Genomic DNA, 24,586 nt, shown 5'->3' on the forward strand with positions numbered 1-24,586 from the left:
TGATCGCTGGCGAGATATGCGCAGGGGGAGGCGGCTCTCTCTGCCGTCCAAAACAAATGAGGCCTTTTGAGAGGCCTTTTGAGAGAGGTGATCATCACGCCGCCGGCTTCTCGCCCGTTTTGGGAATTTTGCCATCACAGGTAATCGAGGCTTTCTGATACCGTGCTAGCAACGCTCAAAAAACAGGCGGCGAAAACGGACCGGCGCTTTTTTCTTTTTATGAACGCTTATAGAATAGGCCCCTTATAGTTTTTCTTTTTATGAACGCTTATAGAATAGGCCCCTTATAGTTTTTCTTTTTATGAACGCTTATAGAATAGGCCCCTTATAGTTTTTCTTTTTATGAACGCTTATAGAATAGGCCCCTTATAGTTTTTTCTTTTTATGAACGCTTATAGAATAGGTCCCTTATAGTTTTTCTTTTTATGAACGCTTATAGAATAGGCCCCTTATAGTTTTTCTTTTTATGAACGCTTATAGAATAGGCCCCTTATAGTTTTTCTTTTTATGAACGCTTATAGAATAGGCCCCTTATAGTTTTTCTTTTTATGAACGCTTATAGAATAGGCCCCTTGTAGTTTTTTCTTTTTATGAACGCTTATAGAATAGGTCCCTTATAGTTTTTCTTTTTATGAACGCTTATAGAATAGGTCCCTTATAGTTTTTCTTTTTATGAACGCTTATAGAATAGGCCCCTTATAGTTTTTCTTTTTATGAACGCTTATAGAATAGGTCCCTTATAGTTTTTCTTTTTATGAACGCTTATAGAATAGGTCCCTTATAGTTTTTCTTTTTATGAACGCTTATAGAATAGGCCCCTTATAGTTTTTCTTTTTATGAACGCTTATAGAATAGGTCCCTTATAGTTTTTCTTTTTATGAACGCTTATAGAATAGGTCCCTTATAGTTTTTCTTTTTATGAACGCTTATAGAATAGGTCCCTTATAGTTTTTCTTTTTATGAACGCTTATAGAATAGGCGCCTTAGAGTTTTTCGTTTGACAAATGCGTTGTGATTTCTTAGCACACCGTCTGCCCCAGGTTTGCAGTTTTACTTTTGTAAACTCTACCCGTCCCTCCCTGACGTGTCTCGGCTCTGGGAGACGAGAAGTCAGCGGTCCCCAAGTATACATAGGTTTGTACAAAGTATACACACAAGTGAAGCAGAAAACCCTGTCCTGTTTATCCCGCGCATTAATAACTGTGTGAAATGTAACAAACGTGTTGAACGAAGAAGCAGTCGTCTGACTTTATAATCTGCTAAATTATACTGCCCTTCGGATGTGAATTCTAAGTCTGTTTGGTGATTATTACAGAATACAAAGCTCCGCTAATTGCTCCGTCTTAGTGTTCCCCAGGTAGCTCGCTCCTAAGTGGGTGAAAATTAGCTTAATAAATTAACAGTCTCTCTTTACAAGGGATTCAGTTAGCATCAGTGCAGCCGCCAATATACTGCAGTGTTTTAGACTTCATTTAAAATATTGTGCTGGGTGTAGAAGTTAACTCAGGGGTGGCCAACTCCAGTCCTCAAGGCCCACTAACAGGTCAGGTTTTCAGGGTATCCCTGCTTCAGCACAGGTGGCTCATTCTTCAACTGCACCACCTGTGCTGAAGCAGGGATATCCTGAAAAAGTGACCTGTTGGTGGCCCTTGATGACTGGAATTGGCCGCCCCTGAGTTAAGCAAATGCCAGGTACTGGGGAGCAATGAGTATTGCTGGGCCATTTTAACACAGAAAGGGTTAAAGGACTGCGTTGCAGAATTTGATACATCACGTTAAAGTCCTCACCTTGATTCCTCCTCCCTCATTCATCTTATTGATACTCTCTGAATCCCAAACTGACGTGAACGAGGATAGGACAGGTGTTACAATTACCTTGATACAATATGGATTATGTGTCAGCCATCTGGCTGAAAAAAGTGGCGGGTCACAAAATATTGCCCCAGATTTATCAAAGTAATAACTTTCCATAACTTACACTGTGACTTGGAGTAAATCTGGTGCTGTTTGTTTAGCCTCCGTGTTGCAGTCAGGGGCCTTTGTTACTGAACCACATTGATGCTAAAAGTCACAGGTTGGAGATACCTCCGATAGCATCAACAAGGAGGCAACATTGCAGGTCATGCACAGTACAATCCCACGCAACCCACAAACCTTCATCATAAACCACTGGCGTCGCTATAGCAACAAGGCACCCGAGCAGCTTTGCGATGCTATTTATCATGCCCCTACACAGGGTTAAGAAAAGCAAATGAAGCTGATTGTGCCTCTGTCCAGGAGTGGGCCGCGTGCATTTCTGCAGCCTCTCCTCGCACTTCCCCGGGGCTTTCTGTGTCACACTCGCTGCTTTTCACCAAACGACTTTTACGTTTTAGGATTAACTCTGAGTGCCTTGGCAGCAGAAACACAAATATTAGCCTGAGCACAATACCTCTGTGCTCCATCCAAACGCCCTCCGTGTTAGAAATTAGCATTATGAGGATGTCATTACCGCCTGGGATGCTGCAGATTTGTTGGAAGAGTCTCTGCGCTCGATTTCACGGACTCTGCCGGCCCTCTTGGATGTCAAGAAGACCCCTTGTCTGCCTCGCTGAGAACAGCGGGAAATAACTAACTTGCACTATTCCGCCTCCGCTCCGGTTTCATAAACACGGTCATTGACGGCACGTGATATACAGTACAGCAGCACCGAAAACCGCTAACACGCCATATGTCCTCCACCCTAACTCCACTTGCATAAGAGATCGTGCCCAGTCCTGGTTGTGAATTCCCATTTGTTCTGCTGCTGCAGCATTGCTGGTATAAAAGCGTACGATGTAAAGGGTGACTGGCCTGAATCATTGGCACTGTGACCCGGGGTTATGTGGCAGGTCTGTTTCATGCCACAACATCCTCTTGCAATCACTACAATGTGGTATGTTTCTGTGAGCTGAAATCTCCTGTCAACTGCAACAGAACTTAAAATTGAATTAGCTATTTGGTATGTTTCTGTGAGTTGATTAGGCAAACCCCTCCCTTAATTGTTGGTCAAATGCATGTGATCAGAGTATTTAAGACAGTCTATCTTGGCTGTGAGCCATGTGGCTGTGTGTCACATCAAAGTGTCACATTTAATGTGTATGTGGAGTTAATGTTGGAGTTGAAATTGGAGGTGAAGATTACAGGAAGATCTGGACTCTGCACCATAACAACAACAACTTTGCAACTGTGAGAACGTGACTTTCTAAATGTTGTGATTATTTGTACAAATTGTACTCTTCCTATCCTCCAATAACTGGGAAGTCTCTCCTGCTGCATCTCACTTTGCCCTCCCTGTTGCTTTTTCTGTTTTCTGTTTCCTCACTCCTTTGTGAACGTCTCTGTTCTCTCCAACTTCCCCACTGCCCCATTATTTATACACCTCTCTCCCAGCAACTTCTTTACCCCTCAATAAAAAACACTCCCCACAAATCCTCTATTCACACCCTCAATCTACTCCTTCCTGCTGCTGGGGATCTCCCCTTAAACCTGAACCCAGACATACGCACCTTCTCTCACCCACGCCTCCCTGCCACCTCTTCCCCTGTAAATGGTGTTAACCTTCCGATTTAATACTGACAAACCTTAAAACTCGCCCTACAAATCAGACATCCCAAAAGCTGCACTCATGGCTATTCTCCCACACACACGGTCACTCCTACCACCCATTGTGTCCAAGCACTGCCAACTACAGTACTTATTCCCTCACCTGCTGTCTCTGTAAGTCTCCCATCATACCACTTAGATTGTAAGCTCTTCGGGGCAGGGATTTCCTTTCTTATTGTCTGATTTTGTTGCTCTTATTGTATTATTATAATTCCCTGTACTGTATTCTTTGTGAAGCGCTGAGTACACTTTTGGCGCTATGTAAATAAAGACATACAATACTACTCTTTTACTAAGGAATTGTTGCAAGTCTGGACGTTGGGCTGATCCAATGATTTGTCCGAATGTCCGTTGTTGGGCGTCAACTCAACTTCCATGTTTGTTTATGTGTATTTCTTTGTCTGCGAATCCTGGGATTGGTAGTTCTGTTTTTCCATTAGATAAAGACACATAAGGGAATAAAACCACTGAACCATGGCTTGTCACATTGTTATATTCACGTGGCGCCTCTGACAGAATAGAGCAGCAGGTGTTATATTCACGTGGCGCCTCTGACAGAATAGAGCAGCAGGGCTCTCCCTAATAAAGGTCAAGCCCAGCCTCACCATTGACCCAAAGTCCCTTATCCCTACAGTGTGTATGGAGTGTCCCCTACTTCCTCCGTCTTGTGTGCGAATAACCCTCTTTTCAGCCACACTAGGCCATTGGTTCTGTTATGCGGGGAAGTGTTGGGTGATCCTGGTATTGTGGTATAACTTGGGGCATTTTCACGTGTTACTTTTACTTTATGTCCCCGTTACACTGTTTCCTATTGTGGGTAAAATGGAGGCCAGAGGCAGCTGGCACACACTGAGGTCCTAGTCACCCGCTGCACTTTCTCCCCCCAACCAGCTGATGGGGGACCTCAACATCATTGTCAGATGCCCTGCTGAACCCCAGCATACTGCGCTAATGCTTGGCGGGTCACCTTGTATCTTCCTTGGTGACAAGTGTGGTGATGCTCTGTTGGAGAGCTCGTTCCAACTTCTCCACGTGCGTCTCTGTCTGGGGGGGCCACCGAAAGCAGCCAATTTCATTGGCTGCCCGTTTAAAACATTGCATTCCTCTGATTGGCCAGTTTTTTAAACCCCATTTTGAACTGCGCCACTGTGTTTGGAGACCTGTGCACACGGTGAAAGCTGATCTGTACTCGCAGACTCTGATTGGCTAACTTGAATCCCGCACACGATTTGGCTAGTTCCTTAAATCTCCTTTGTTTGCAGAATAACGGGTGTAAGGGTATATCGCTGCCTGAGCCCGCTTGCGGGAGACTTGCCTGGGGTAGTAGCCCAGTGCTGCTGCAAACCTCACCTCATAGCTAAAAAAAAAAGCACGTTAACCCCTGCCATCCCTGCACGCTATAAAAGGATTCTTCCCTGCAATAACAGAGTCCCTTTCTGTCTGCTCCCAGGACTTTGTTCCCCGAGACCGTTAAGCCTGGCGCCCCTGCGCAGACGCATCACGCTTAGTGTAGCTATCCCTGTGTGTCGGCTTTTATATACATTCCACACTCTGTGGCCTGAATGTACTCTCCAGCACCTGTAGGTACTCAGCACCACGTCTCCCCTTTCAATAACTGCTCGTACGCTAGCCAAAGCGAGCCCTTTATGGCTCTCGGCTATCCAAACTTCCTTACCCTGCTCTGAATGCCCCTGTGACGGTAGGGGGTAACCTGGCTCACAAATAAAGGTTACTGGAAGTCCGGTTTTAGTTACCTCTGATCCGTGTTTAAGGGTCCAAGAGAGTTAGCTCTTGGGCCCAGTAACATTGTATCTTTATCATGTGTTACCTGTAATAAAAGTATTTTTTGTGTTTTTTTTAACTTTCCGGGCGCGCAGTAAAGCAGGGATTGCTAGGGGTTGAGTTTCAACGCGTCTCACCACTAGGGTACCCTGCTTCAGCATAGCTCAGAAAGGTGAATGAAGCACAGGGGTGAACAGGTATCCCTGTAGCTGCAGGAATCCCTAGGTTAAGGGGGGTACCCCAGTTAGTGCCAAGGTGTCCCAGAACCTGTATTGGGGGTGTGGGCTATGGGGGTCACCAGTACCTCCATAAGCCAGGGATAGTACATGCTGGAAAATAAAATGACCGTCTCATGGACAGCTGTGTCATCGACTGTGTCAGGGATCCTCTTTTCCAGAAAGGTGCAAATCTCGCTGCTTAGCCCGAGTATGTTGCAGAAGAGTGTATCTCGTTGTCTGACCTTACAGATGTAGTAAGACTGACTCTCTTCAGTGCGGCTGCACCGACTGCAGCCCCAAAAACAGCAAAAGGCTCAGGAGGATCAACCCTGCGGCGGTCCCAGCTTCTGGATGGGACCTTGTGGAGGAGCTGCGCAGCTCTCTGTCCCTGTCCCCATCAGCTCTGAGAAGAAGCAGTCTCCGGTCTGTCCAACCCCCTTGGTGACGTAGATGTCAGAATATGGGTCTCTGTCATAAGGGGAATACTATAGGACCATACTCGGTGATCTTCGTCAGTGATCAATGTCCTGTCCAGCCCCTTGATGACATAGATGACCGAATATGTCCATCTCAGTCCTTTCCTTGGTCCAGTCATTGCCTGGAGGGCATGTCCATCATTATACTTATGTGTGTTTGTTGGGGTATTTACTGGCTGAGAATGTGCTACATGGGTCTAAGGCGGCCAGGTGTCCAGTACTGAGCCAGACTGTCCTGTATTTGGACATTCTGTCCAGTAAAATACTGGGCGTGTATGTGTATACCGGTATTACCTCTCTGGGCGTGTATGTGTATACCGGTACTACCTCTGGGCGTGTATGTGTATACCGGTATTACCTCTCTGGGCGTGTATGTGTATACTGGTATTACCTCTCTGGACATGTATGTGTATACCGGTACTACCTCTGGGGGTGTATGTGTATACCGGTATTACCTCTCTTGGGGCGTGTATGTGTATACCGGTATTACCTTTCTGGGCGTGTATGTGTATACTGGTATTACCTCTCTGGGCGTGTATGTGTATACCGATATTACCTCTCTGGGCGTGTATGTGTATACCGGTATTACCTCTCTGGGTGTGTATGTATATACCGGTATTACCTCTCTGGGCGTGTATGTGTATAGCGGTATTACCTCTCTGGGCATGTATGTGTATACCGGTATTACCTCTCTGGGTGTGTATGTATATACCGGTATTACCTCTCTGGGCGTGTATGTGTATACCGGTATTACCTCTCTGGGCGTGTGTGTGTATACCGGTATTACCTCTCTGGGCCTGTATGTGTATACCGGTATTACCTCTCTGGACATGTATGTGTATACCGGTATTACCTCTCTGGGCGTGTATGTGTATACTGGTATTACCTCTCTGGACATGTATGTGTATACCGGTACTACCTCTGGGGGTGTATGTGTATACCGGTATTACCTCTCTTGGGGCGTGTATGTGTATACCGGTATTACCTTTCTGGGCGTGTATGTGTATACTGGTATTACCTCTCTGGGCGTGTATGTGTATACCGATATTACCTCTCTGGGCGTGTATGTGTATACCGATATTACCTCTCTGGGCGTGTATGTGTATACCGGTATTACCTCTCTGGGCGTGTATGTGTATACTGGTATTACCTCTCTGGGCGTGTACGTGTATACCGGTATTACCTCTCTGGGCATGTATGTGTATACCGGTATTACCTCTCTGGGCATGTATGTGTATACCGGTATTACCTCTCTGGGCGTGTATGTGTATACCGGTATTACCTCTCTGGGCGTGTATGTATATACCGGTATTACCTCTGTGGGTGTGTATGTGTATACCGGTATTACCTCTCTGGGCATGTATGTGTATACCGGTATTACCTCTCTGGGCGTGTATGTGTATACCGGTATTACCTCTCTGGGCGTGTATGTGTATACCGGTATTACCTCTCTGGGCGTGTATGTGTATAGCGGTATTACCTCTCTGGACATGTATGTGTATACCGGTATTACCTCTCTGGACATGTATGTGTATACCGGTATTACCTCTCTGGGCGTGTATGTGTATACCGGTATTACCTCTCTGGGCGTGTATGTATATACCGGTATTACCTCTGTGGGTGTGTATGTGTATACCGGTATTACCTCTCTGGGCATGTATGTGTATACCGGTATTACCTCTCTGGGCGTGTATGTGTATACCGGTATTACCTCTCTGGGCGTGTATGTGTATACCGGTATTACCTCTCTGGGCGTGTATGTGTATACCGGTATTACCTCTCTGGACATGTATGTGTATACCGGTATTACCTCTCTGGGCCTGTATGTGTATACCGGTATTACCTCTCTGGACATGTATGTGTATACCGGTATTACCTCTCTGGGCGTGTATGTGTATACCGGTATTACCTCTCTGGGCGTGTATGTGTATACCGGTATTACCTCTCTGGGCGTGTATGTGTATACCGGTATTACCTCTCTGGGCCTGTATGTGTATACCGGTATTACAGTTGAAGGTACAATACAGTTGAAGGCAATACTGCTAGTAACTTTTCCAACGTGTTTCGAAACCCGTGGGTTTCTTCATCATATTATTCCCTGATGAAGAAACCCACAGGTTTCGAAACGCGTTGGAAAAGTTACTAGCAGTATTGCCTTCAACTGTATTGCCCCACTACGGCGAGCTGACCCAGTGAAATCGGCGCCAATATCGGCGAGAACCCCGCGGTGACGTCACTAACCCGGAAGTGTCTGAACGGAGGGGAGAGAGAGGATATCAGCTGGCGTGGAGCTCCGCTTGAAGCAGCATTCTACGGGAGAGCTGCAAACGTGTTGATTCGTATATGGGAATATATGGGACTCCATACTTACCTGAATAGGAACCGGTGTCCAAGGAACCAGCTTCCACACACATGCGAGGACATCTGATCCGGCTTCCACGTGGTGTTTGGGTAACAATATCCCGAAAATGCTTGTTTAAAATCATCTTGATGTACGCACAATACTAACCTTATTTATTGTTTATGTCAATATAATTTTTATTGCAGTATGAGCGTTGTGCGCTGTGTTTTTGTGTTTTTATACCGGTATTAGTCTGGACATAGGGACCTGGCCGGATTGAGGGGCCGTGGGATTACTCCAGAGCAGGTAGAGAGCAGGGCTGTTGCTAGGGGGCTGGGCAGCTTCCTTCTTCCTGATTGGCTGCTGCTTGGTAATACAGCCAATCAGGAGCAGGTGTCAGGAGCCGGGGGTGGGGCCAAGGAGAGGAAACAGCATGGAGCAGAGAACAGAGAGGTATATGTGTCTCGAGCGTGTCGCACCTTTCACCGTTGTGTCCAGATTTTCTGGAGAAGCCGCCTGCCCCTTATACATGGCTGAATGCTTTATGCCAACTCCAGTTTATGTTTTTAGGGTAGACCTATACTAACGTAACCTGGCAACGCCTCGCTCTGCCACGTGTCACTGCCTGGCCGCGCCGAAGGGGGTTAACATGCGCAGGAAGGAAAACGAAACCAAACTGAGTAAAAGCATTTGGTGAAAGCATTACTGGATCTATTCACCGGAGAAGGGGGTGGGGGGAGCCCCAGCTGTTTTCAGGAGTCACCCATTCAGGGCTGAATCTGGGTAATTCCCTCCTCGCTGCTTCTAATGAGGTTAATTCTAGCAATGTTGTCTTTATATGGTAAAGTAAGAGCACTTTAGATTTAAACCCAGCAGTGGGGGCCCCGTACTGAGCTCTCAGACTGACCATTTTGGTAGTAAATTGACTTAGAAAGAGCCCTTTGTGTAGGTGCCTCTGTGTGTTTACACTGCCGGTTCCTGCTAAGCATTTTCCCAAATAACTCATTACAGCGGCCTGGCCCGTAGCTAAAAGCTGTGGCTGTACTTTTGCATTGTTGTACAAGGCTTGAAGCTTGTCAGATGGGAATCAATTAGGAGAAATGATTTGCTACCTGTGCATGGCGCCACGCAGGGAAATTGTGCGTTTGTGAGCTGACTTTTCTTTGCACCTGCTCTGGGAGGATAGGAACAAAGCTTTTCCGGGAAGGTAGGTGGTGCGCTGGGTGCTAGCAGCTGGATATTGGATGAAAGAAGGAGACTCTGCTGGTCACAAGTAATGTGCAGACGCCTTATTACAGCAGCGCGCTCTTACAGGGTCGGCAATGGTCAGACTAGAGCAGGGGTGCGCAAAGTTCCTACATGCGCCCCCATGTCTCCCCCCTCCCCCCCCGGCACGGCTCTGGCGTCAAATCTCGTCGCGGGGTCATGTGACGTCACGTTGCCAAGGGAAGGGAAGTAAAAGTTACAGAGGCCTCACGCGATCCCCGTCATTTATTTAAAATGCTTTGGGGGGCATCTGGGCATAGGGCATCTGTAATAGCCCCTCCCCCATGCCCCCTCCCCACCCCCTCCCCCACCCAAAAAATCTAGGATTCCCACTTTGCGCACCCCGGGACTAGAGACTTCAGTAATTAGGGGTTTGGACCTTGACATCTGTGTCTTCAGTCACCCTAAATCAAGGCGAGAGATGGGTCACCCTGAATCCTGGCGAGAGATGGGTCACCCTGAATCCTGGCGAGAGATGGGTCACCCTGAATCCTGGCGAGAGATGGGTCACCCTGAATCCTGGCGAGAGAGGGGTCACCCTGAATCCTGGCGAGAGAGGGGTCACCCTGAATCCTGGCGAGAGAGGGGTCACCCTAAATCCTGGCGAGAGATGGGTCACCCTGAACCCTGGCGAGAGAGGGGTCACCCTGAATCCTGGCGAGAGATGGGTCACCCTGAATCCTGGCGAGAGATGGGTCACCCTGAACCCTGGCGAGAGAGGGGTCACCCTGAATCCTGGCGAGAGATGGGTCACCCTGAATCCTGGCGAGAGATGGGTCACCCTGAATCCTGGCGAGAGATGGGTCACCCTGAATCCTGGCGAGAGATGGGTCACCCTGAATCCTGGCGAGAGAGGGGTGACCCTGAATCCTGGCGAGAGAGGGGTCACCCTGAATCCTGGCGAGGGAGGGGTCACCCTGAATCCTGGCGAGAGAGGGGTCACCCTGAATCCTGGCGAGAGAGGGGTCACCCTGAATCCTGGTGAGAGATGGGTCACCCTGAATCCTGGCGAGAGATGGGTCACCCTGAATCCTGGCGAGAGATGGGTCACCCTGAATCCTGGTGAGAGATGGGTCACCCTGAATCCTGGCGGGAGATGGGTCACCCTGAATCCTGGCGAGAGAGGGGTGACCCTGAATCCTGGCGAGAGAGGGGTCACCCTGAATCCTGGCGAGAGATGGGTCACCCTGAATCCTGGCGAGAGAGGGGTCACCCTGAATCCTGGCGAGAGAGGGGTCACCCTGAATCCTGGCGAGAGAGGGGTCACCCTAAATCCTGGCGAGAGATGGGTCACCCTGAACCCTGGCGAGAGATGGGTCACCCTGAACCCTGGCGAGAGAGGGGTCACCCTGAATCCTGGCGAGAGATGGGTCACCCTGAATCCTGGCGAGAGAGGGGTCACCCTGAATCCTGGCGAGAGAGGGGTCACCCTGGATCCTGGCGAGAGATGGGTCACCCTGAATCCTGGCGAGAGATGGGTCACCCTGAATCCTGGCGAGAGATGGGTCACCCTGAATCCTGGCGAGAGATGGGTCACCCTGAATCCTGGCGAGAGAGGGGTCACCCTGAATCCTGGCGAGAGAGGGGTGACCCTGAATCCTGGCGAGAGAGGGGTCACCCTGAATCCTGGCGAGAGATGGGTCACCCTGAATCCTGGCGAGAGAGGGGTCACCCTGAATCCTGGCGAGAGATGGGTCACCCTGAATCCTGGCGAGAGAGGGGTCACCCTGAATCCTGGCGAGAGATGGGTCACGCTGAATCCTGGCGAGAGAGGGGTCACCCTGAATCCTGGCGAGAGATGGGTCACCGTGAATCCTGGCGAGAGATGGGTCACCCTCAATCCTGGCGAGAGAGGGGTCACCCTCAATCCTGGCGAGAGAGGGGTCACCCTGAATCCTGGCGAGAGATGGGTCACCCTGAATCCTGGCGAGAGAGGGGTCACCCTGAATCCTGGCGAGAGAGGGGTCACCCTGAATCCTGGCGAGAGATGGGTCACCCTGAATCCTGGCGAGAGATGGGTCACTGTTGCAGGGTACACGCAACTACACACGCGGGGTCTCTTGACAAAGCTTATTTATTTAGCCTTAAAAAACATACAGCACACAAAACAAAATAGCTTCTCTTCAGCAGACAAAACAAAATAGCTTATCTTCAGCATGGCAAACAAAGCAGGTTCTCTTCAGCATGGCAAACAAAGCAGTTTCTCTTCAGCATGCAGGACTGTAGTTGGTTTCCACAAAAGCATCAGCAAAATAAAAATGACATAGTGTATGCAATATGTGTTTGTATGTAAAGGAGAGGTAAGAGACGCACACAAACGCACCAGATTCGTCAGGTGAAACGGCCCAATGCTACTGCTGGGGTTTTTTTTTTTTTTTTAATACTTTATTACAACACAAAGAGCAGCAATAACTTCAGCTTTAAAGCTGCAGACAAGCAATATCCTACATGTGTGTTTTGTAATAAATCAGTTCTGTACTATGAGAAAATACTTGTAGCATTTTTATTTTAAACAACTATAAATTACATTTTTAATTAATTATAATGTAAGATACATTTTTGTTGCTATAGCAACCAATTACAAAGTCACATCCACTTCCTCTTCTGAAACAGGCTCAGGCACACCCCTTTTTGAGCCCTGCCCTCTCTCTAACAGTGCACCAATTGTATCTAGTGACTGCCTGGTCACATGATCTTCCCCACAGAACTTTACATCTTTGGTCCACTTCTGCTGCACCGACAGCCATTTAGTGAACCCCTGAGCCAAATCTTTGCCGATCAATCGGCAACTTAGCTAATTACTTATTATTGTGTGGATTGTATTGATGCACATATTAAAGTGGAAATAAATAATAATTTTAAAAAATGGCAGCTTGGACTGCTGCTTTAACAGAATCAAAGCGGCATGTAACACTTTCACAATGACAGATGGGGTTATTATACAGAGGAATGCAGAGGTAAAGATCCCTCCGGGTTACTACGCTGGGTGTGTGCCCCACAAAAATACAGGAATGGCCAAAAAGATGCTAAGACAACAGAGCAAAATAAGCAAGGCAAATAATCTCTGAACACAATAGGGGCGTATGTCATATAAGGGCGTATGTCGGGGTCACAGTACCCCTTTAGCAGGTATTGCCCGTTATATTCAAACAAGTAGATGAAAGAAACAGGTTAAAAACACAGCCCCAGTCCTGAAGATGAAATGACCTCAGACCCCAGTCCCTGTGTGAGACGCCCACTGCTATTAAGCACATTTCTATAAAAGTGTAATGCTTAGTTCATCAAAGGCTTAGTGTGTCACAGAGTGGCCAAAAAGGTTGTATTGCCAGCTGGAAGCTCTAAAAACTGTCTGTGTGGGTAACTTCATTCCCAAACCTGACACGCTGAAACCGCGCCAAAGTGGCAGGATTATCAGCCCTTTTATTGGGGAGTGCTGGCACAGCGCAGGGACTTTGTGTTAGGCAGTCTCACCATGCAAACATTAGCTATTTAATATGCTGTCTCCTTGGGACTGCAAACTTAATGATGTTTTTTTCCATGTTTATTACATTTGACGCAAGTTTCCTAAATGGACGCGTTAACCGCCTGCTTAGCTGTTGAGTGATAGTATTTTGATATGCATGGAAATAGTGTTGGGCCAGAATGAGACATAACATTAAGAAGAGAGAGCGTTTGTTGTATTATCTCTCCATAACTCCTCCCATTGCTCCATATAACCGCTCCCTATAACCCCGCCTATTGCTCCATATCCCTGCTCCCTCTAACTCTGCCTATTGCTCCATATCCCTGCTCCCACTAACTCCTCCTATTGCTCCATATAACCGCTCCCTCTAACTCCTCCTATTGCTCCATATAACCCCTCCTTAAATCTCCTTCTATTACTCCATATAACCCCTCCCTATAACTCCTCCTATTGCCCATATAACCTCTCCCAATAACAGGATTATAGACACTTGTGAGTTAGCTTATGTTGCACTATATTTCTCTTTTTTCATTTCATATCGCTTTCTTCACGGATGAAGCTACATCTGACTACCTAAAAGACTGAGGAATTGCCAGTTCATCTCCTTGGACACTCATCCTTCTGTCTGGAATTTCCAGGACTATACTCCATTTCGACATTCGAGGCGCCGGTACCCCTTTTTGTTCTATTGTTCCATCCTGATTGTGCTATCAGATTCCACCAGGCAGCCTAGTACCCTTATAAGGTTTTGTTTCCCTTGTTAGGGTTCACTCACTTATTATTATTTTAGCGCTATTCACATCATTCTTTCTTTCTTTCTCTCCCAATAACACCTATAACCCCATCTAACTCCTCCCTATAACTCATATTGCCTGATATAATCCTTCTCTATAACCCCTCCTATTGCTCCATATATATTGGGACCAAGGCTAAATTTCAAAAGCTTCCAATGAATGAGCTCCAGATCAGAACCAACTCGAATACTATCCTAGCCCCTGTAACTAGTTTCAAATATTTGGGCATATGGTTTGACTCCCTTTTAACATTTGGGTTGCACATTGATACCCTGACATCCAAAACCTATGCCAAAGTAGGTGTACTTTACGGGAACAAATCCTCCCTAAATCTGCTGTTCAGAAAGCGTATCGCACAGCAGATGCTAATGCCAATTATCGACTATGGAGACTTAATATAAGGCTCGGCACCCCAAACCCACCTTAGCAAACTTGATACCCTCTACACCTCAATATGCCGTTTTGTCCTCCAATGCAACTACAACACACATCACTGTGAAATGCTCAAAGAACTAGATTGGTCATCACTTGAGTCTAGGCGCAAAGTTCACCTTTCCTGTCTTTCCTTCAAATACTTTCTGGGCAAGCTACCCAGCTATCTGACCAAGCTCCTCACCCCTACCACATGCAGCACTTATCATCTGAGATCAGACTCCAAGAGACTGTTCATGGTCCCTAGGTTCAACAAAGTATCCGGCCGCTCCTCCTTCTCCTACCGTGCACCCCAAAACTGGAACAATCTACCGGAGACTCTCACAGCCGCCACCAGTCTAAGTTCTTTCATAACTAAGGCTGTCTCACATTCGTATCTGGTCTGTAACTGTTACATACGCCTATAATATATATTATCTGTAAATGTTACATACACACATAACATATTATCTGTACAGTAACTGTTACATACGCCTATAACTTGTACAGGCGGTCCTTGGTTATCCAACGGAATCCGTTCTGGAAGTAGCGCTGGATAGTGAAACCATTGTAAAGTGAGTCCCATGTTAATCAGTGGCGGTGAGCGTCGGATAACGCATTCAGGCGTCGGATAACGGCCCTTAGGGTTGCATTGTAAAGCGTTGGATATGCCATTCGTTGTAAAGTGAAACGTTGGATAATGAGGACTACCTGTATTATCTTTAACTGTGCATGCAATGTCTTGTATATAATGTACACCCTGTTCACCTATGTAACTGTGTGTAGTGTAACTATGTATTGTAACTATGTATTTGTCATCCTAACTCTGTGCCCAAGACATACGTGAAAACGAGCGGTAACTCTCAATGTATCACTTCCTGGTAACATTTTATAAATAAATAAAATAAGAGCAAAACAGAAAATGATATGATGCATCCTTGTGTGTTTATTTAGATTTGGCTTTCAGTTCTAAATTTGAAAAGCCACGAATCATATCTTGAATCCCAAACGTAAATAACAGACAAGTTTGCAAGTCGGAGTCCTCTCTCTTTACTCCGACACACGGCGCTGGCCGTCCTCCTGCTGTAAAGGGGTGTAAAGGGGTGCCTTGCCTCCAGTGAAACACTTACATTGTGTAAAGATTGGTTCCGTGACAAAGTGCCGGAGATAAAGGTCACAGATCCAAGTCCTGAGCTATTAGAGCAGAGTGGATTCCTTTTGTAGTATATTTTCATTTTATTGCCCTGAAGCACGTATTTCTCACAGCGGATACATTTCAAAGATCGGCTCAAGTGCCTTTTGGACTCTCCCTCCAGTTTCTGTACAGTGTCTGTCATCAGCTTGGTGAAGATCTGCCCGCATGTGAGAGCGCTCAGTAATTAATGCCTCTCTGGCAGCAAAGCAGTTAACACCTGCGATGCCAGTGTGCCCCGCAATGCCTTGTGCAACCTTTCCCATTTAATTACAGTAAGTAATGCCCACCACTCATTAGGAAATCTGTCACACCTCTTCTGTTAGATATAATTGGGTTAAATCATCCTGGCAGACCTGGCTATGGTAATATGGCGTGGCTGTGTGTGGCTGTGATAGAGAATTGCACGGGGCAGCCAGTATGTAAAGGATGCTTGGAAGATGCAATCCTTCCAGCAAACCACAGAAAAGTCAAATGTTTCTAAATGCATTGAGCACTCACTCCGATGACACAATCTAACACTCATTTAAAGCGGCAATCCGCGCGGTGTTTTTCGCAGCAGCGGACCCCCATTTATTTCAGCTCTGGGGGCCCCCTGCTTCCTGAGATATTTACAAAATACATCTCAGTTAAAATAACTTTTTTTTGGTGCTGTGGCCGCCAATCTCGCTGGTTTTGGTCCTTGGAAATTGACATTGCTGATAAAAGTGGGGTAAGCCGAGAGACACTGAAAATAGGAATGAAACGGGATATCACTAAATAATCATTTACTTAGGTATTTATTTTTAGAACTGTTAGCAGTAGGTTTTCACAATGAGTAGTAAATATATATGTATATCATATATATATATTTATATCATATATATATATATATATATATATATATATATATATATATATATATATATATAATTTTAAATCCAGACGCAATCAAAGCCGGTTTTATTTTCTTATTTTTTGTTACATAGGATTGAAGCCGGGGGTCTCTGGAGCAGATCCCCATTAATTTCAGCTCTGGGGACCCCCTGCTTCCGGAGATACAGACCAGTAGGGGGTGCCAGAGTCTTTTGCAAGTTTAAAGCGCCCGCACCACATGGACCAATAGGAACCCGCACCGCATGACGTCAGGGCTTCCTATTGGTCTGCAGGCTGTGGGAGATTTGAAACGCGGCCATTATGTGAACCCTGCTAGCCGAGCCGGACCGGCTACCGGCACCCCCTGTCTGTAACTCAGGAAGCAGGGGAGCTGAAAGAATGGGGTCCAGCTCTGGGGACCCCCTGCTTCCTACGTAAAACAAAAAGGAAAATAATGTGAAAACAAACAGCCGCTTGTATTGCGCCTTTAAGAAAATATAAACTTACTGCATAGAATATCAAATATTTCCTGCGTCCCAGACTCCCAGTGCTGAGCAGACACGGCTAAGGTGACACAGAGAAGGGAGACGCATTAGCTGGGGTGACATTGACTTTACATGTATTTGTACCGGCGCATCTTTTCCGTGGATCTTGTAACGGCCCCAAATGTTTATTCATCATCATCGCGTCTGCTGGTTTCTCCCGGGAATGGGGAATGGATGTAGCTCTTCTGATTAGAGATGTATAAATGTCTTCAAAAGTGTCTCACAAAATGTTTCATGGGTTTCCCATAAATCTCACGTTTTTCAGAAAGTTTTATGAAACTTTAAGCAGCTCAAGGATCACCAAAATGTCACTTTTCTTTTAAAAGTAGAAGTAAAATGGCTGTGTGACCTTGTAGATTAACGAAACAGAACAGGAAAAACTGCGAGAGAAAAAATCTTTTTTAATTACAGGATTTGAACAGGGGGGTCTCCGGGGACCCCCTGCTTCATGAGTTACTTACCCCTGTAGCGGTGCCGGTATCTCTGGGAAGTTTAATGATCCAGTTCACGCTGGCCAATAGGGAGCCACACCGGATGATGTCACGGCTTCTTATTGGCCCGCGTGATGCAGGACATTTAAAGCCGCCATTATGTTAGGCACACAGTTTGTCTGACTTCAGAGATACTGGCACCCCCCTCAGAGGTAAGTATCCCTGTAATTAAATATATATATTTTAAAACACAATGCAGCCTGTTCTTCTGCTTTAACTCCTCCATGCTTGACTGATTTTGATGCTTGCCACTTTATGTAAATATTTTTGCTAATTAACGTGTCAATTGTGTCTGGTTCGCGAACTGTGGAGAAAAATGCTCACTTCTCTACTTTGGACGATGTAGGATTTAGTATGAGGAAGTAATGCAAAGTAACGCCACAAAACAGGCAGGGGGCCATTGCTTGCTCAGAGGTTCGCTAACAGAGGCCATTAACAGGTAGCATCCTGATAATAAAACATTGTTATCGACAAGACAGGTGAGAACAATCAGCAAGACAGGTGAGAACAATCAGCAAGACAGGTGAGAACAATCAGCAAGACAGGTGAGAACAATCAGCAATACAGATGAGAACAATCAGCAAGACAGGTGAAAACAATCAGCAAGACAGGTGAGAACAATCAGCAATACAGGTGAGAACAATCAGCAAGACAGGTGAAAACAATCAGCAAGACAGGTGAGAACAATCAGCAAGACAGGTGAGAACAGGACACGTCGGGAACTTGCCCAAAAAATGAGGTGTGTCTTTAAACCTCCACATAGCCAGAGACCTGGAGTAGGAACGGGTGTGATTTGGACGGCAGGGGTCACATTGCTTCCATTTGAAGGGTGGGCACTTTCACTGGTGTTTTGGTTGTGTCTACAAAAAAATGGTGTTTTTATTTTGTCACAAAAACGTGATTTTGGATTTTTATAAAAATGATGGGGAAAAATCAAAAAAAAATTGGCAAAAATGTGTGGGTTTTTCTAAAAAGTTTAATCATTTTATTTAAAAAAACACACAAAAACTCTGAAAAGAAAAAGTAAGACTCGGATAAAAAAAAAATTCAAAAAAAAATTTGAATTAAATGTTGAATACGCAAACGGCTCAACGCGAAGTTCCAACTGTACGTAGAGTTAGCGAGGTTCGGATTTCAAAGCCGCCCTGGCTGTCCTCAACAATGTTATAATAACATTTATTACCTGTTTCAAATGACATTTTAGAAATATTGACTGGATGTTTGTTATTAGTACAGTTACATAGTTACATAGTTACACAGTTACACAGTTACATAGTTACACAGTTACACAGTTACATAGTTACACAGTTACATAGTTACACCGTTACACAGTTACACAGTTACACAGTTACATAGTTACATAGTTACATAGTTACATAGTAGATGAGGTTGAAAAAAAGACGTGTCCATCAAGTCCAACCCATGCTAAATTTAGACGACAGATACTTATCCTATATCTATACTTACGGTATATTGATCTAGACGAGGAAGGCAAACACAGTGACGTTCTAGGCGCTGACTCCTGAAGAAGTGTAGGTTTGTTGCTGGTTGTGATACTTTGTAATGAACCAATATGAGAATTCTACACAGTATTATTCCGGTATACAGTCACCTGAAGTAAATCTGTCCTGAAGCCTTCTGTGGCCTCCCAACCGAGTGGCCACGTTTACAGCCACACGGACCTCACATGTTGATCAAACCAAACGTTTCACAACCTGAAACGAAACTTAATTGACATCTTTTTATTTATATGTATTTGTCTCCTTTAACTGGGGCTTCTATTATTTCATTATTTTACATTTTCGGGGTGTATTTTTCAAAGTTCCTCAGCCCCAAAAGTGGGTAAAATTTGTGCAAAAGAAAGAAATAATCTATCCAAAATATCCCATTGGAATAAATCCCACAGAAACCAATGGGATTATTTTGTTGACAAATCTGGTTCTAGGTCTTCCACCGGTTTTGTTCCACTTACACATGTAGAGAACATTCAGGCCCCCTATATATCCCCTATATATCCCCTATATATCCCCTATATATTACTAGGAGGCCTGACTTAGGTTCTGTGGGAGTAGTTTGGTTAATAAATCTGTTGCTCTCCTCCGTGCTACCTTTGCCCCCAGAAGACTATGATGAGCAGAGCCTTGGGAAGCGTTAGTCACCTCCAAGTTGAAGGGACTCTAGACTGTTAATGAAACGATAGGTAATGAGGCCCCTGGCTCAAGAAGCTTACACTCTAAACGGACAGCGATGACACATGGATAGGTGGGGGTATGAAGCCGCTCAGCGTGGTAATAACCGTAGGCTTGTCCGGAGGGTGCTGGCTTTGTTTAACGAGAAGTGAAAGTCAGGCTCGTTACTGCTTCAAACTGGTCGCACATCGGTTATTTAACTTTAAACATGGAATTGAGGTGCTCAGCTCGTGCCGCTCCCCTCCGGGCCCCTCGCGCTCTCTGCCGGGCCGGGCTCCTATTTCATTTTCCAGTGGTTTCTCTGTCAGCGGAAGGCTGGATAATTTATGGGCCCATTATTATGGCCGTTCCCGCTCTGTGAGGGAAGATCGAGTCAAGTGAAACCCTAATAAAACCCTCAGGAAATGGAGCGTTCACGTGCATGTGATCCCTGTGCCAGATTATCCCGGCAGGACCCGGTGACCGCAGGCGCTCACTTTTCTCCGGCGAGTCCTTGTTCTGGCGCATAGATTTCTCAGAAAAAGAACTCCCTAACCGTGGGGGTTCTCAACTCCAGCCCGCAAGATCCCCCAACAGGTCAGGTTTTCAGAATCTCTGCTTCAGCACAGGTGGTGCAGTCTTCGACTGAGACACTGATTGAGCCACCTGTGCTGAAGCAGGGATATCTTTAAAACCTGACGTGTTGGGGGGTTTGGAGGACTGTAGTTGAGACCCCTGCTGTGCCAGAGGGACCTTTTCTCTGGTGCAAGACCCCCGTTTATATTGTATATCCGTGTGTTAGTGTTCATTGTACTTGTTTTCACACACCCCAATTCCCAATTGTTCTGCGCCTGGATTATGTTGGCATGTTACAATGACATGAATAATTGGTGCCTGAAGTAAGAAATGGCAACAACAAAAAGTCAGATTTATTTTGATTCCCGACAACTTTTTGCATTTAGAAATGCCCTGGGAACGAGAGGCGGCTGCAGAAAACGCTGGGTAGATTTAAGCAGGTTTTGGGAAACGTAAGCTCAGCATCTCTTTGGCATCCTGTAAATCTTTGTGTTTGTACATGTACCCTATTCTGTTTTATGAGATATAAATGATTATTACTTTTCCCTCCCTTCTGCAAACACCATTAGTGGGTTTTGACTCTTGCTTCCTTCTTCACCCCGAGGCCTCTCTCTGAATTTATGAACACTGCTCTTTCGGTAATTACCTTTTTTTCCCCCTCCGGGATCTCCGCCTGCCGACCAATACTGACCAAATGCCAGGCCCTGCGTTTCCGCCTGCAACCTCGGATCACAATATCGGGGAGACACTAGTGCTGGAGGGGTGATTAAGTGAAAGTACTCAGCCATGTGCCATCTTATTTACCCGTTGCTTTGTTATCTAAATGACGTGCAATATCTGTGCAAAAGTTTCTATGTTTGAGCTGCTGCAAGGTTGCGGTGATCCCGGACAAGTTATAAAGCCGCTCCTTGAATGATCTCGGCCATTAGCAGGCTCAGAAAATACCATCTTCATCAATAGTTCCCCGAAACAGAAAAAGAATGGAGGATTTCACAATAAAGAATGTGATTAAGATGAGAGAAGAAAAATAAAGGAGGGATGTAAGAGACGGGGGGAAAATGAGATGGAATCGGTCTATAAACTTAGGAAGGAGATGTAACTTCAAACCCCCAGGAGAGCTTCCTCTAAGCATCTATCAAAAAAACCAAACTTACTTCTGGAGTACAGACTTCAAACTCTTCACACTTTGACAGCTGCCAGCATTAACCTCAGAGACAGCTGGAGGTCTGCGCAAGATTAGAGATATTGACAAGTCCTGAGCACACTGTTAAATTATGCTAGATAAATAAATGATAGTAGAGGTACTTAGCCTATGTAGCATGAGCTATAAATCCATCGTGCAGCATAGCAAGAAGATCTCGTCCCCATAAGGCCAGCATGCTAAAAGCTCTCTGCAATAGGTTTGGCGCCATTGTATAGGTATGATAGATATGATATGGATTTTATAATCATAAAGTGCAAAATAAAGCCGTGCCAAAGTAGAATAAGCGGGGTGACTTGCGATACAGGTGCTTTATTCAAAATGCACCTTTTTAAAGGACCCTAAAAAAAAAGTCTCCCCGCTGAAACACTGGTGTAGTAACTGATTTATTAGAGAAAATAATTCCAATTAAAAGCAATGTTTGTTTTATATTTGATAAATCTGGTGCGGTACTTTGGCACACATTTTGGAATACTTGTATGTATGTTTTTATTTATATAGCCTCATTACTGTACATAGCGCTTCACAGCAGTAATACACGTGACAATCATATAAATAACAAAGAATACAAATTATACATAAAGGGGAGAAGTGCTTCAGACATAAATGTAACATTTATGAACAGGAGTCCCTGCTCCGAAGAGCTTACAATCGAATTGGTTGGTAGGAAGAACATACAGAGACAGTATGAGGGCGTTCTGGTAAGTGCGTCTGCAGGGGGCAAAGGTTAATGTATGAGGTGTAAATTATCAGCCACGGAGCTACTCATATGCTTCCTTAAGCAAGTGTGTCTTAAAGTGGGTCTTAAAGGTGGATAGAGAGGGTGCTAGTCGAGTATTGAGGGGAAGGGCATTCCAGAGGTGTGGGGCAGTCAGTGAGAAAGGTTTAAGGCGGGAGAGGGATTTAGATACAAAGGGGGTAGTGAGAAGACATCCTGGAGCAGAACGCAAGAGCCGGGATGGTGCATAGTGAGAAATTAGGGCTGAGATGTAAGGAGAAGCAGAAGAGTGTAAAGCTTTAAAAGTGAGCAGGAGAATTGAGTGTGAGATGCGGGATTTGATAGGAAGCCAGGAGAGGGATTTCATGAGGGGAGACGCTGAGACAGATCTAGGAAAGAGCAGAGCGATTCTGGCAGCAGCGTTTAGGATAGATTGTAGGGGAGACAGGTGAGAGGCAGGAAGGCCGGACAGCAGGAGGTTACAGTAATCGAGACGGGAGCGAATGAGGGCCTGAGTCAGAGTTTTAGCAGTCAAGCAACAGAGGAAAGGGTGTACTTTAATGAATAGCCCTGTAAAAGAGTTATTTATTATTGATCAAGTCATTTAGCTGTATATTACGCCAAAGAAACCTTGATCCAGCATCCCACGTGTGGTTTTCATTGTATTTCTCTGTTATGAATCTGGTGCTGTTTGGTGCGCTAGACATGAGCTGTTCCCACGCCAGCAGCACCTCCACTTTCTCTCGGGAATAAGGAGCAGGTGCCCTGAGGGGTGAGTTGTTGGTATGCATGTTACTCCCTGCAGCACCCCCCGAGCGCTGCTTCCTCCCCGCTGCCGCTGCCGCTGCCGCTGCACATGTGTTTCCGCCAGCAGCACACAATTTGGATAAGTGGAACACTTACAGTAATGATGATTGGAACATGCAGGCTCCCCCAGCTCTGAGCTGCCCCCACAAACCAAACAATGAATCCCCACCGTCAGCCCTGTTTTAACCCATTCAGCACTGACAGCGACTGCGGCCTAGTAGTAATATTATGACTGTGTACTCAGCACTTTGCTAGCAATGTACATCTCAGCTGTTATAGATCCAAGTCCCCCCCCCCCCGCCTCCGGTGCGGGGGAACTGCTCGGTTGTCTTGCCGGAGCTTTGCGCAATCGGGAGATGGGGTCTGCCATATTGATTAGGCGGCGCATGCGCAGTGTCAGGACTGCGGTGGCCATCTTGGGACGGCTCCGCAGACGCAGCAGAGGGACTACAGGTCACAGGATCCTCCGGGGGGGGGGGAGGGAAACACCAGATGGGGCTGTCCCAGCCAATGGAGCACCGAGGAGTAGAGGAACATGATATCCTCCGCGTGCGGAAAGGCCGCGAGTCAGTTCTGACGGAGGCACCGAGGAGACAGGTAGTGTCCAGGGAGCAGTAGCTTCCTGGGCTAGGCCTAAACCTTGCCCCGTAGGCCCCAGCTAGGCCCTGAGCCCCCCCAGCAGAGTGTTGCAGGGAAGGCCCCAGATATGGACTATTCCCATTAGTGTTATTAGGACTGCGCTGGTGACCGGGCGGCCACGCGGCGCACTGCGGCCTGTGACCCGGCCACAGGACCCAGAGACATTGTGTGAGGCCCTCCGGCTGGAGCTCGCACTGAGAGGAGGATCGGGACCCTTCGGAGAGGGGGGATTTGTGTTGGAGGCCCCGCTACGTGGGACCCGCTCCAACTCACTCCGCCAAGCAGCACCTGGGTACTGTAGTACCCAGGCAGGTACCCAACGTGCACCTACATCCACAGGGGGTAGCGCTACCTCACATTTGGGTTGGACTTGCTGGGACAGGACACCAGGGGTATTGGTGCCACAGCACCCTCAGTACTTTGGGGGCACCACCACGTGTTGGGTCACTGGGTTATACTGTGGGTACAGTTGGTATATGTTATATGTGTTAGTATGTACAGTAAACCTTAGTTATATACATTGTGTGGTGTATTACTTATTACTGTGTATCGGTTCCTGTGAGGGGTTATCCTGCCCACGCTGGGATCCCCCATAGGTGGAGGCGCTGCACGCGAGGAGATAGCGCTCACCCCCGGCTCCCAGAGGCGGAGGCTCAGGCCTCCTGTGAGCAGACAGGTACAGCAGCGCGCGCAGTTACCCGCGTAGTTCCCTTAGGCGTAGGGAGAGGGGGCTGCATAATGAACGCACTTACATATTCTACCTGCATGTTTCCCAATCCTGTGTGTAGACTGTAAGCTCTGCGGGACAGTCTCTCCCCACCTTGTTCCTGTTTCTGTACAGAGCACTCATGCATGTATTGATCTCGTGTTTTCCCGTTGCACCTGTGTGCATGTCAGTATGTACATTAGCGTGTTCAGCACTACGGCATATAGCAGTAATAAGTAACAAGTCTCATTGTAAATTAGTCAAAAGGGGATTGAGAGACGGGGTGCAGTAAAGTTGGTCCTAATATAATATA

At 46.4% G+C, this 24,586-nt stretch overlaps 1 long non-coding RNA gene across 1 annotated transcript in view; it reads left to right on the forward strand.

The window, feature by feature from the left end:
* Nucleotides 1-14,762, forward strand: part of LOC142467716 (uncharacterized) — a 29,831-nt gene extending 15,069 nt beyond the window's left edge. Inside the window, exon 3 of the long non-coding RNA XR_012788493.1 lies at nucleotides 13,730-14,762. This is a non-coding gene — a long non-coding RNA (uncharacterized LOC142467716). The remainder of the gene's footprint in view (nucleotides 1-13,729) is intronic.
* Nucleotides 14,763-24,586: the final 9,824 nt, after the last annotated feature.

Source organism: Ascaphus truei, chromosome 16, assembly GCF_040206685.1.
Source record: "Ascaphus truei isolate aAscTru1 chromosome 16, aAscTru1.hap1, whole genome shotgun sequence".
Taxonomy (NCBI): domain Eukaryota; kingdom Metazoa; phylum Chordata; class Amphibia; order Anura; family Ascaphidae; genus Ascaphus; species Ascaphus truei.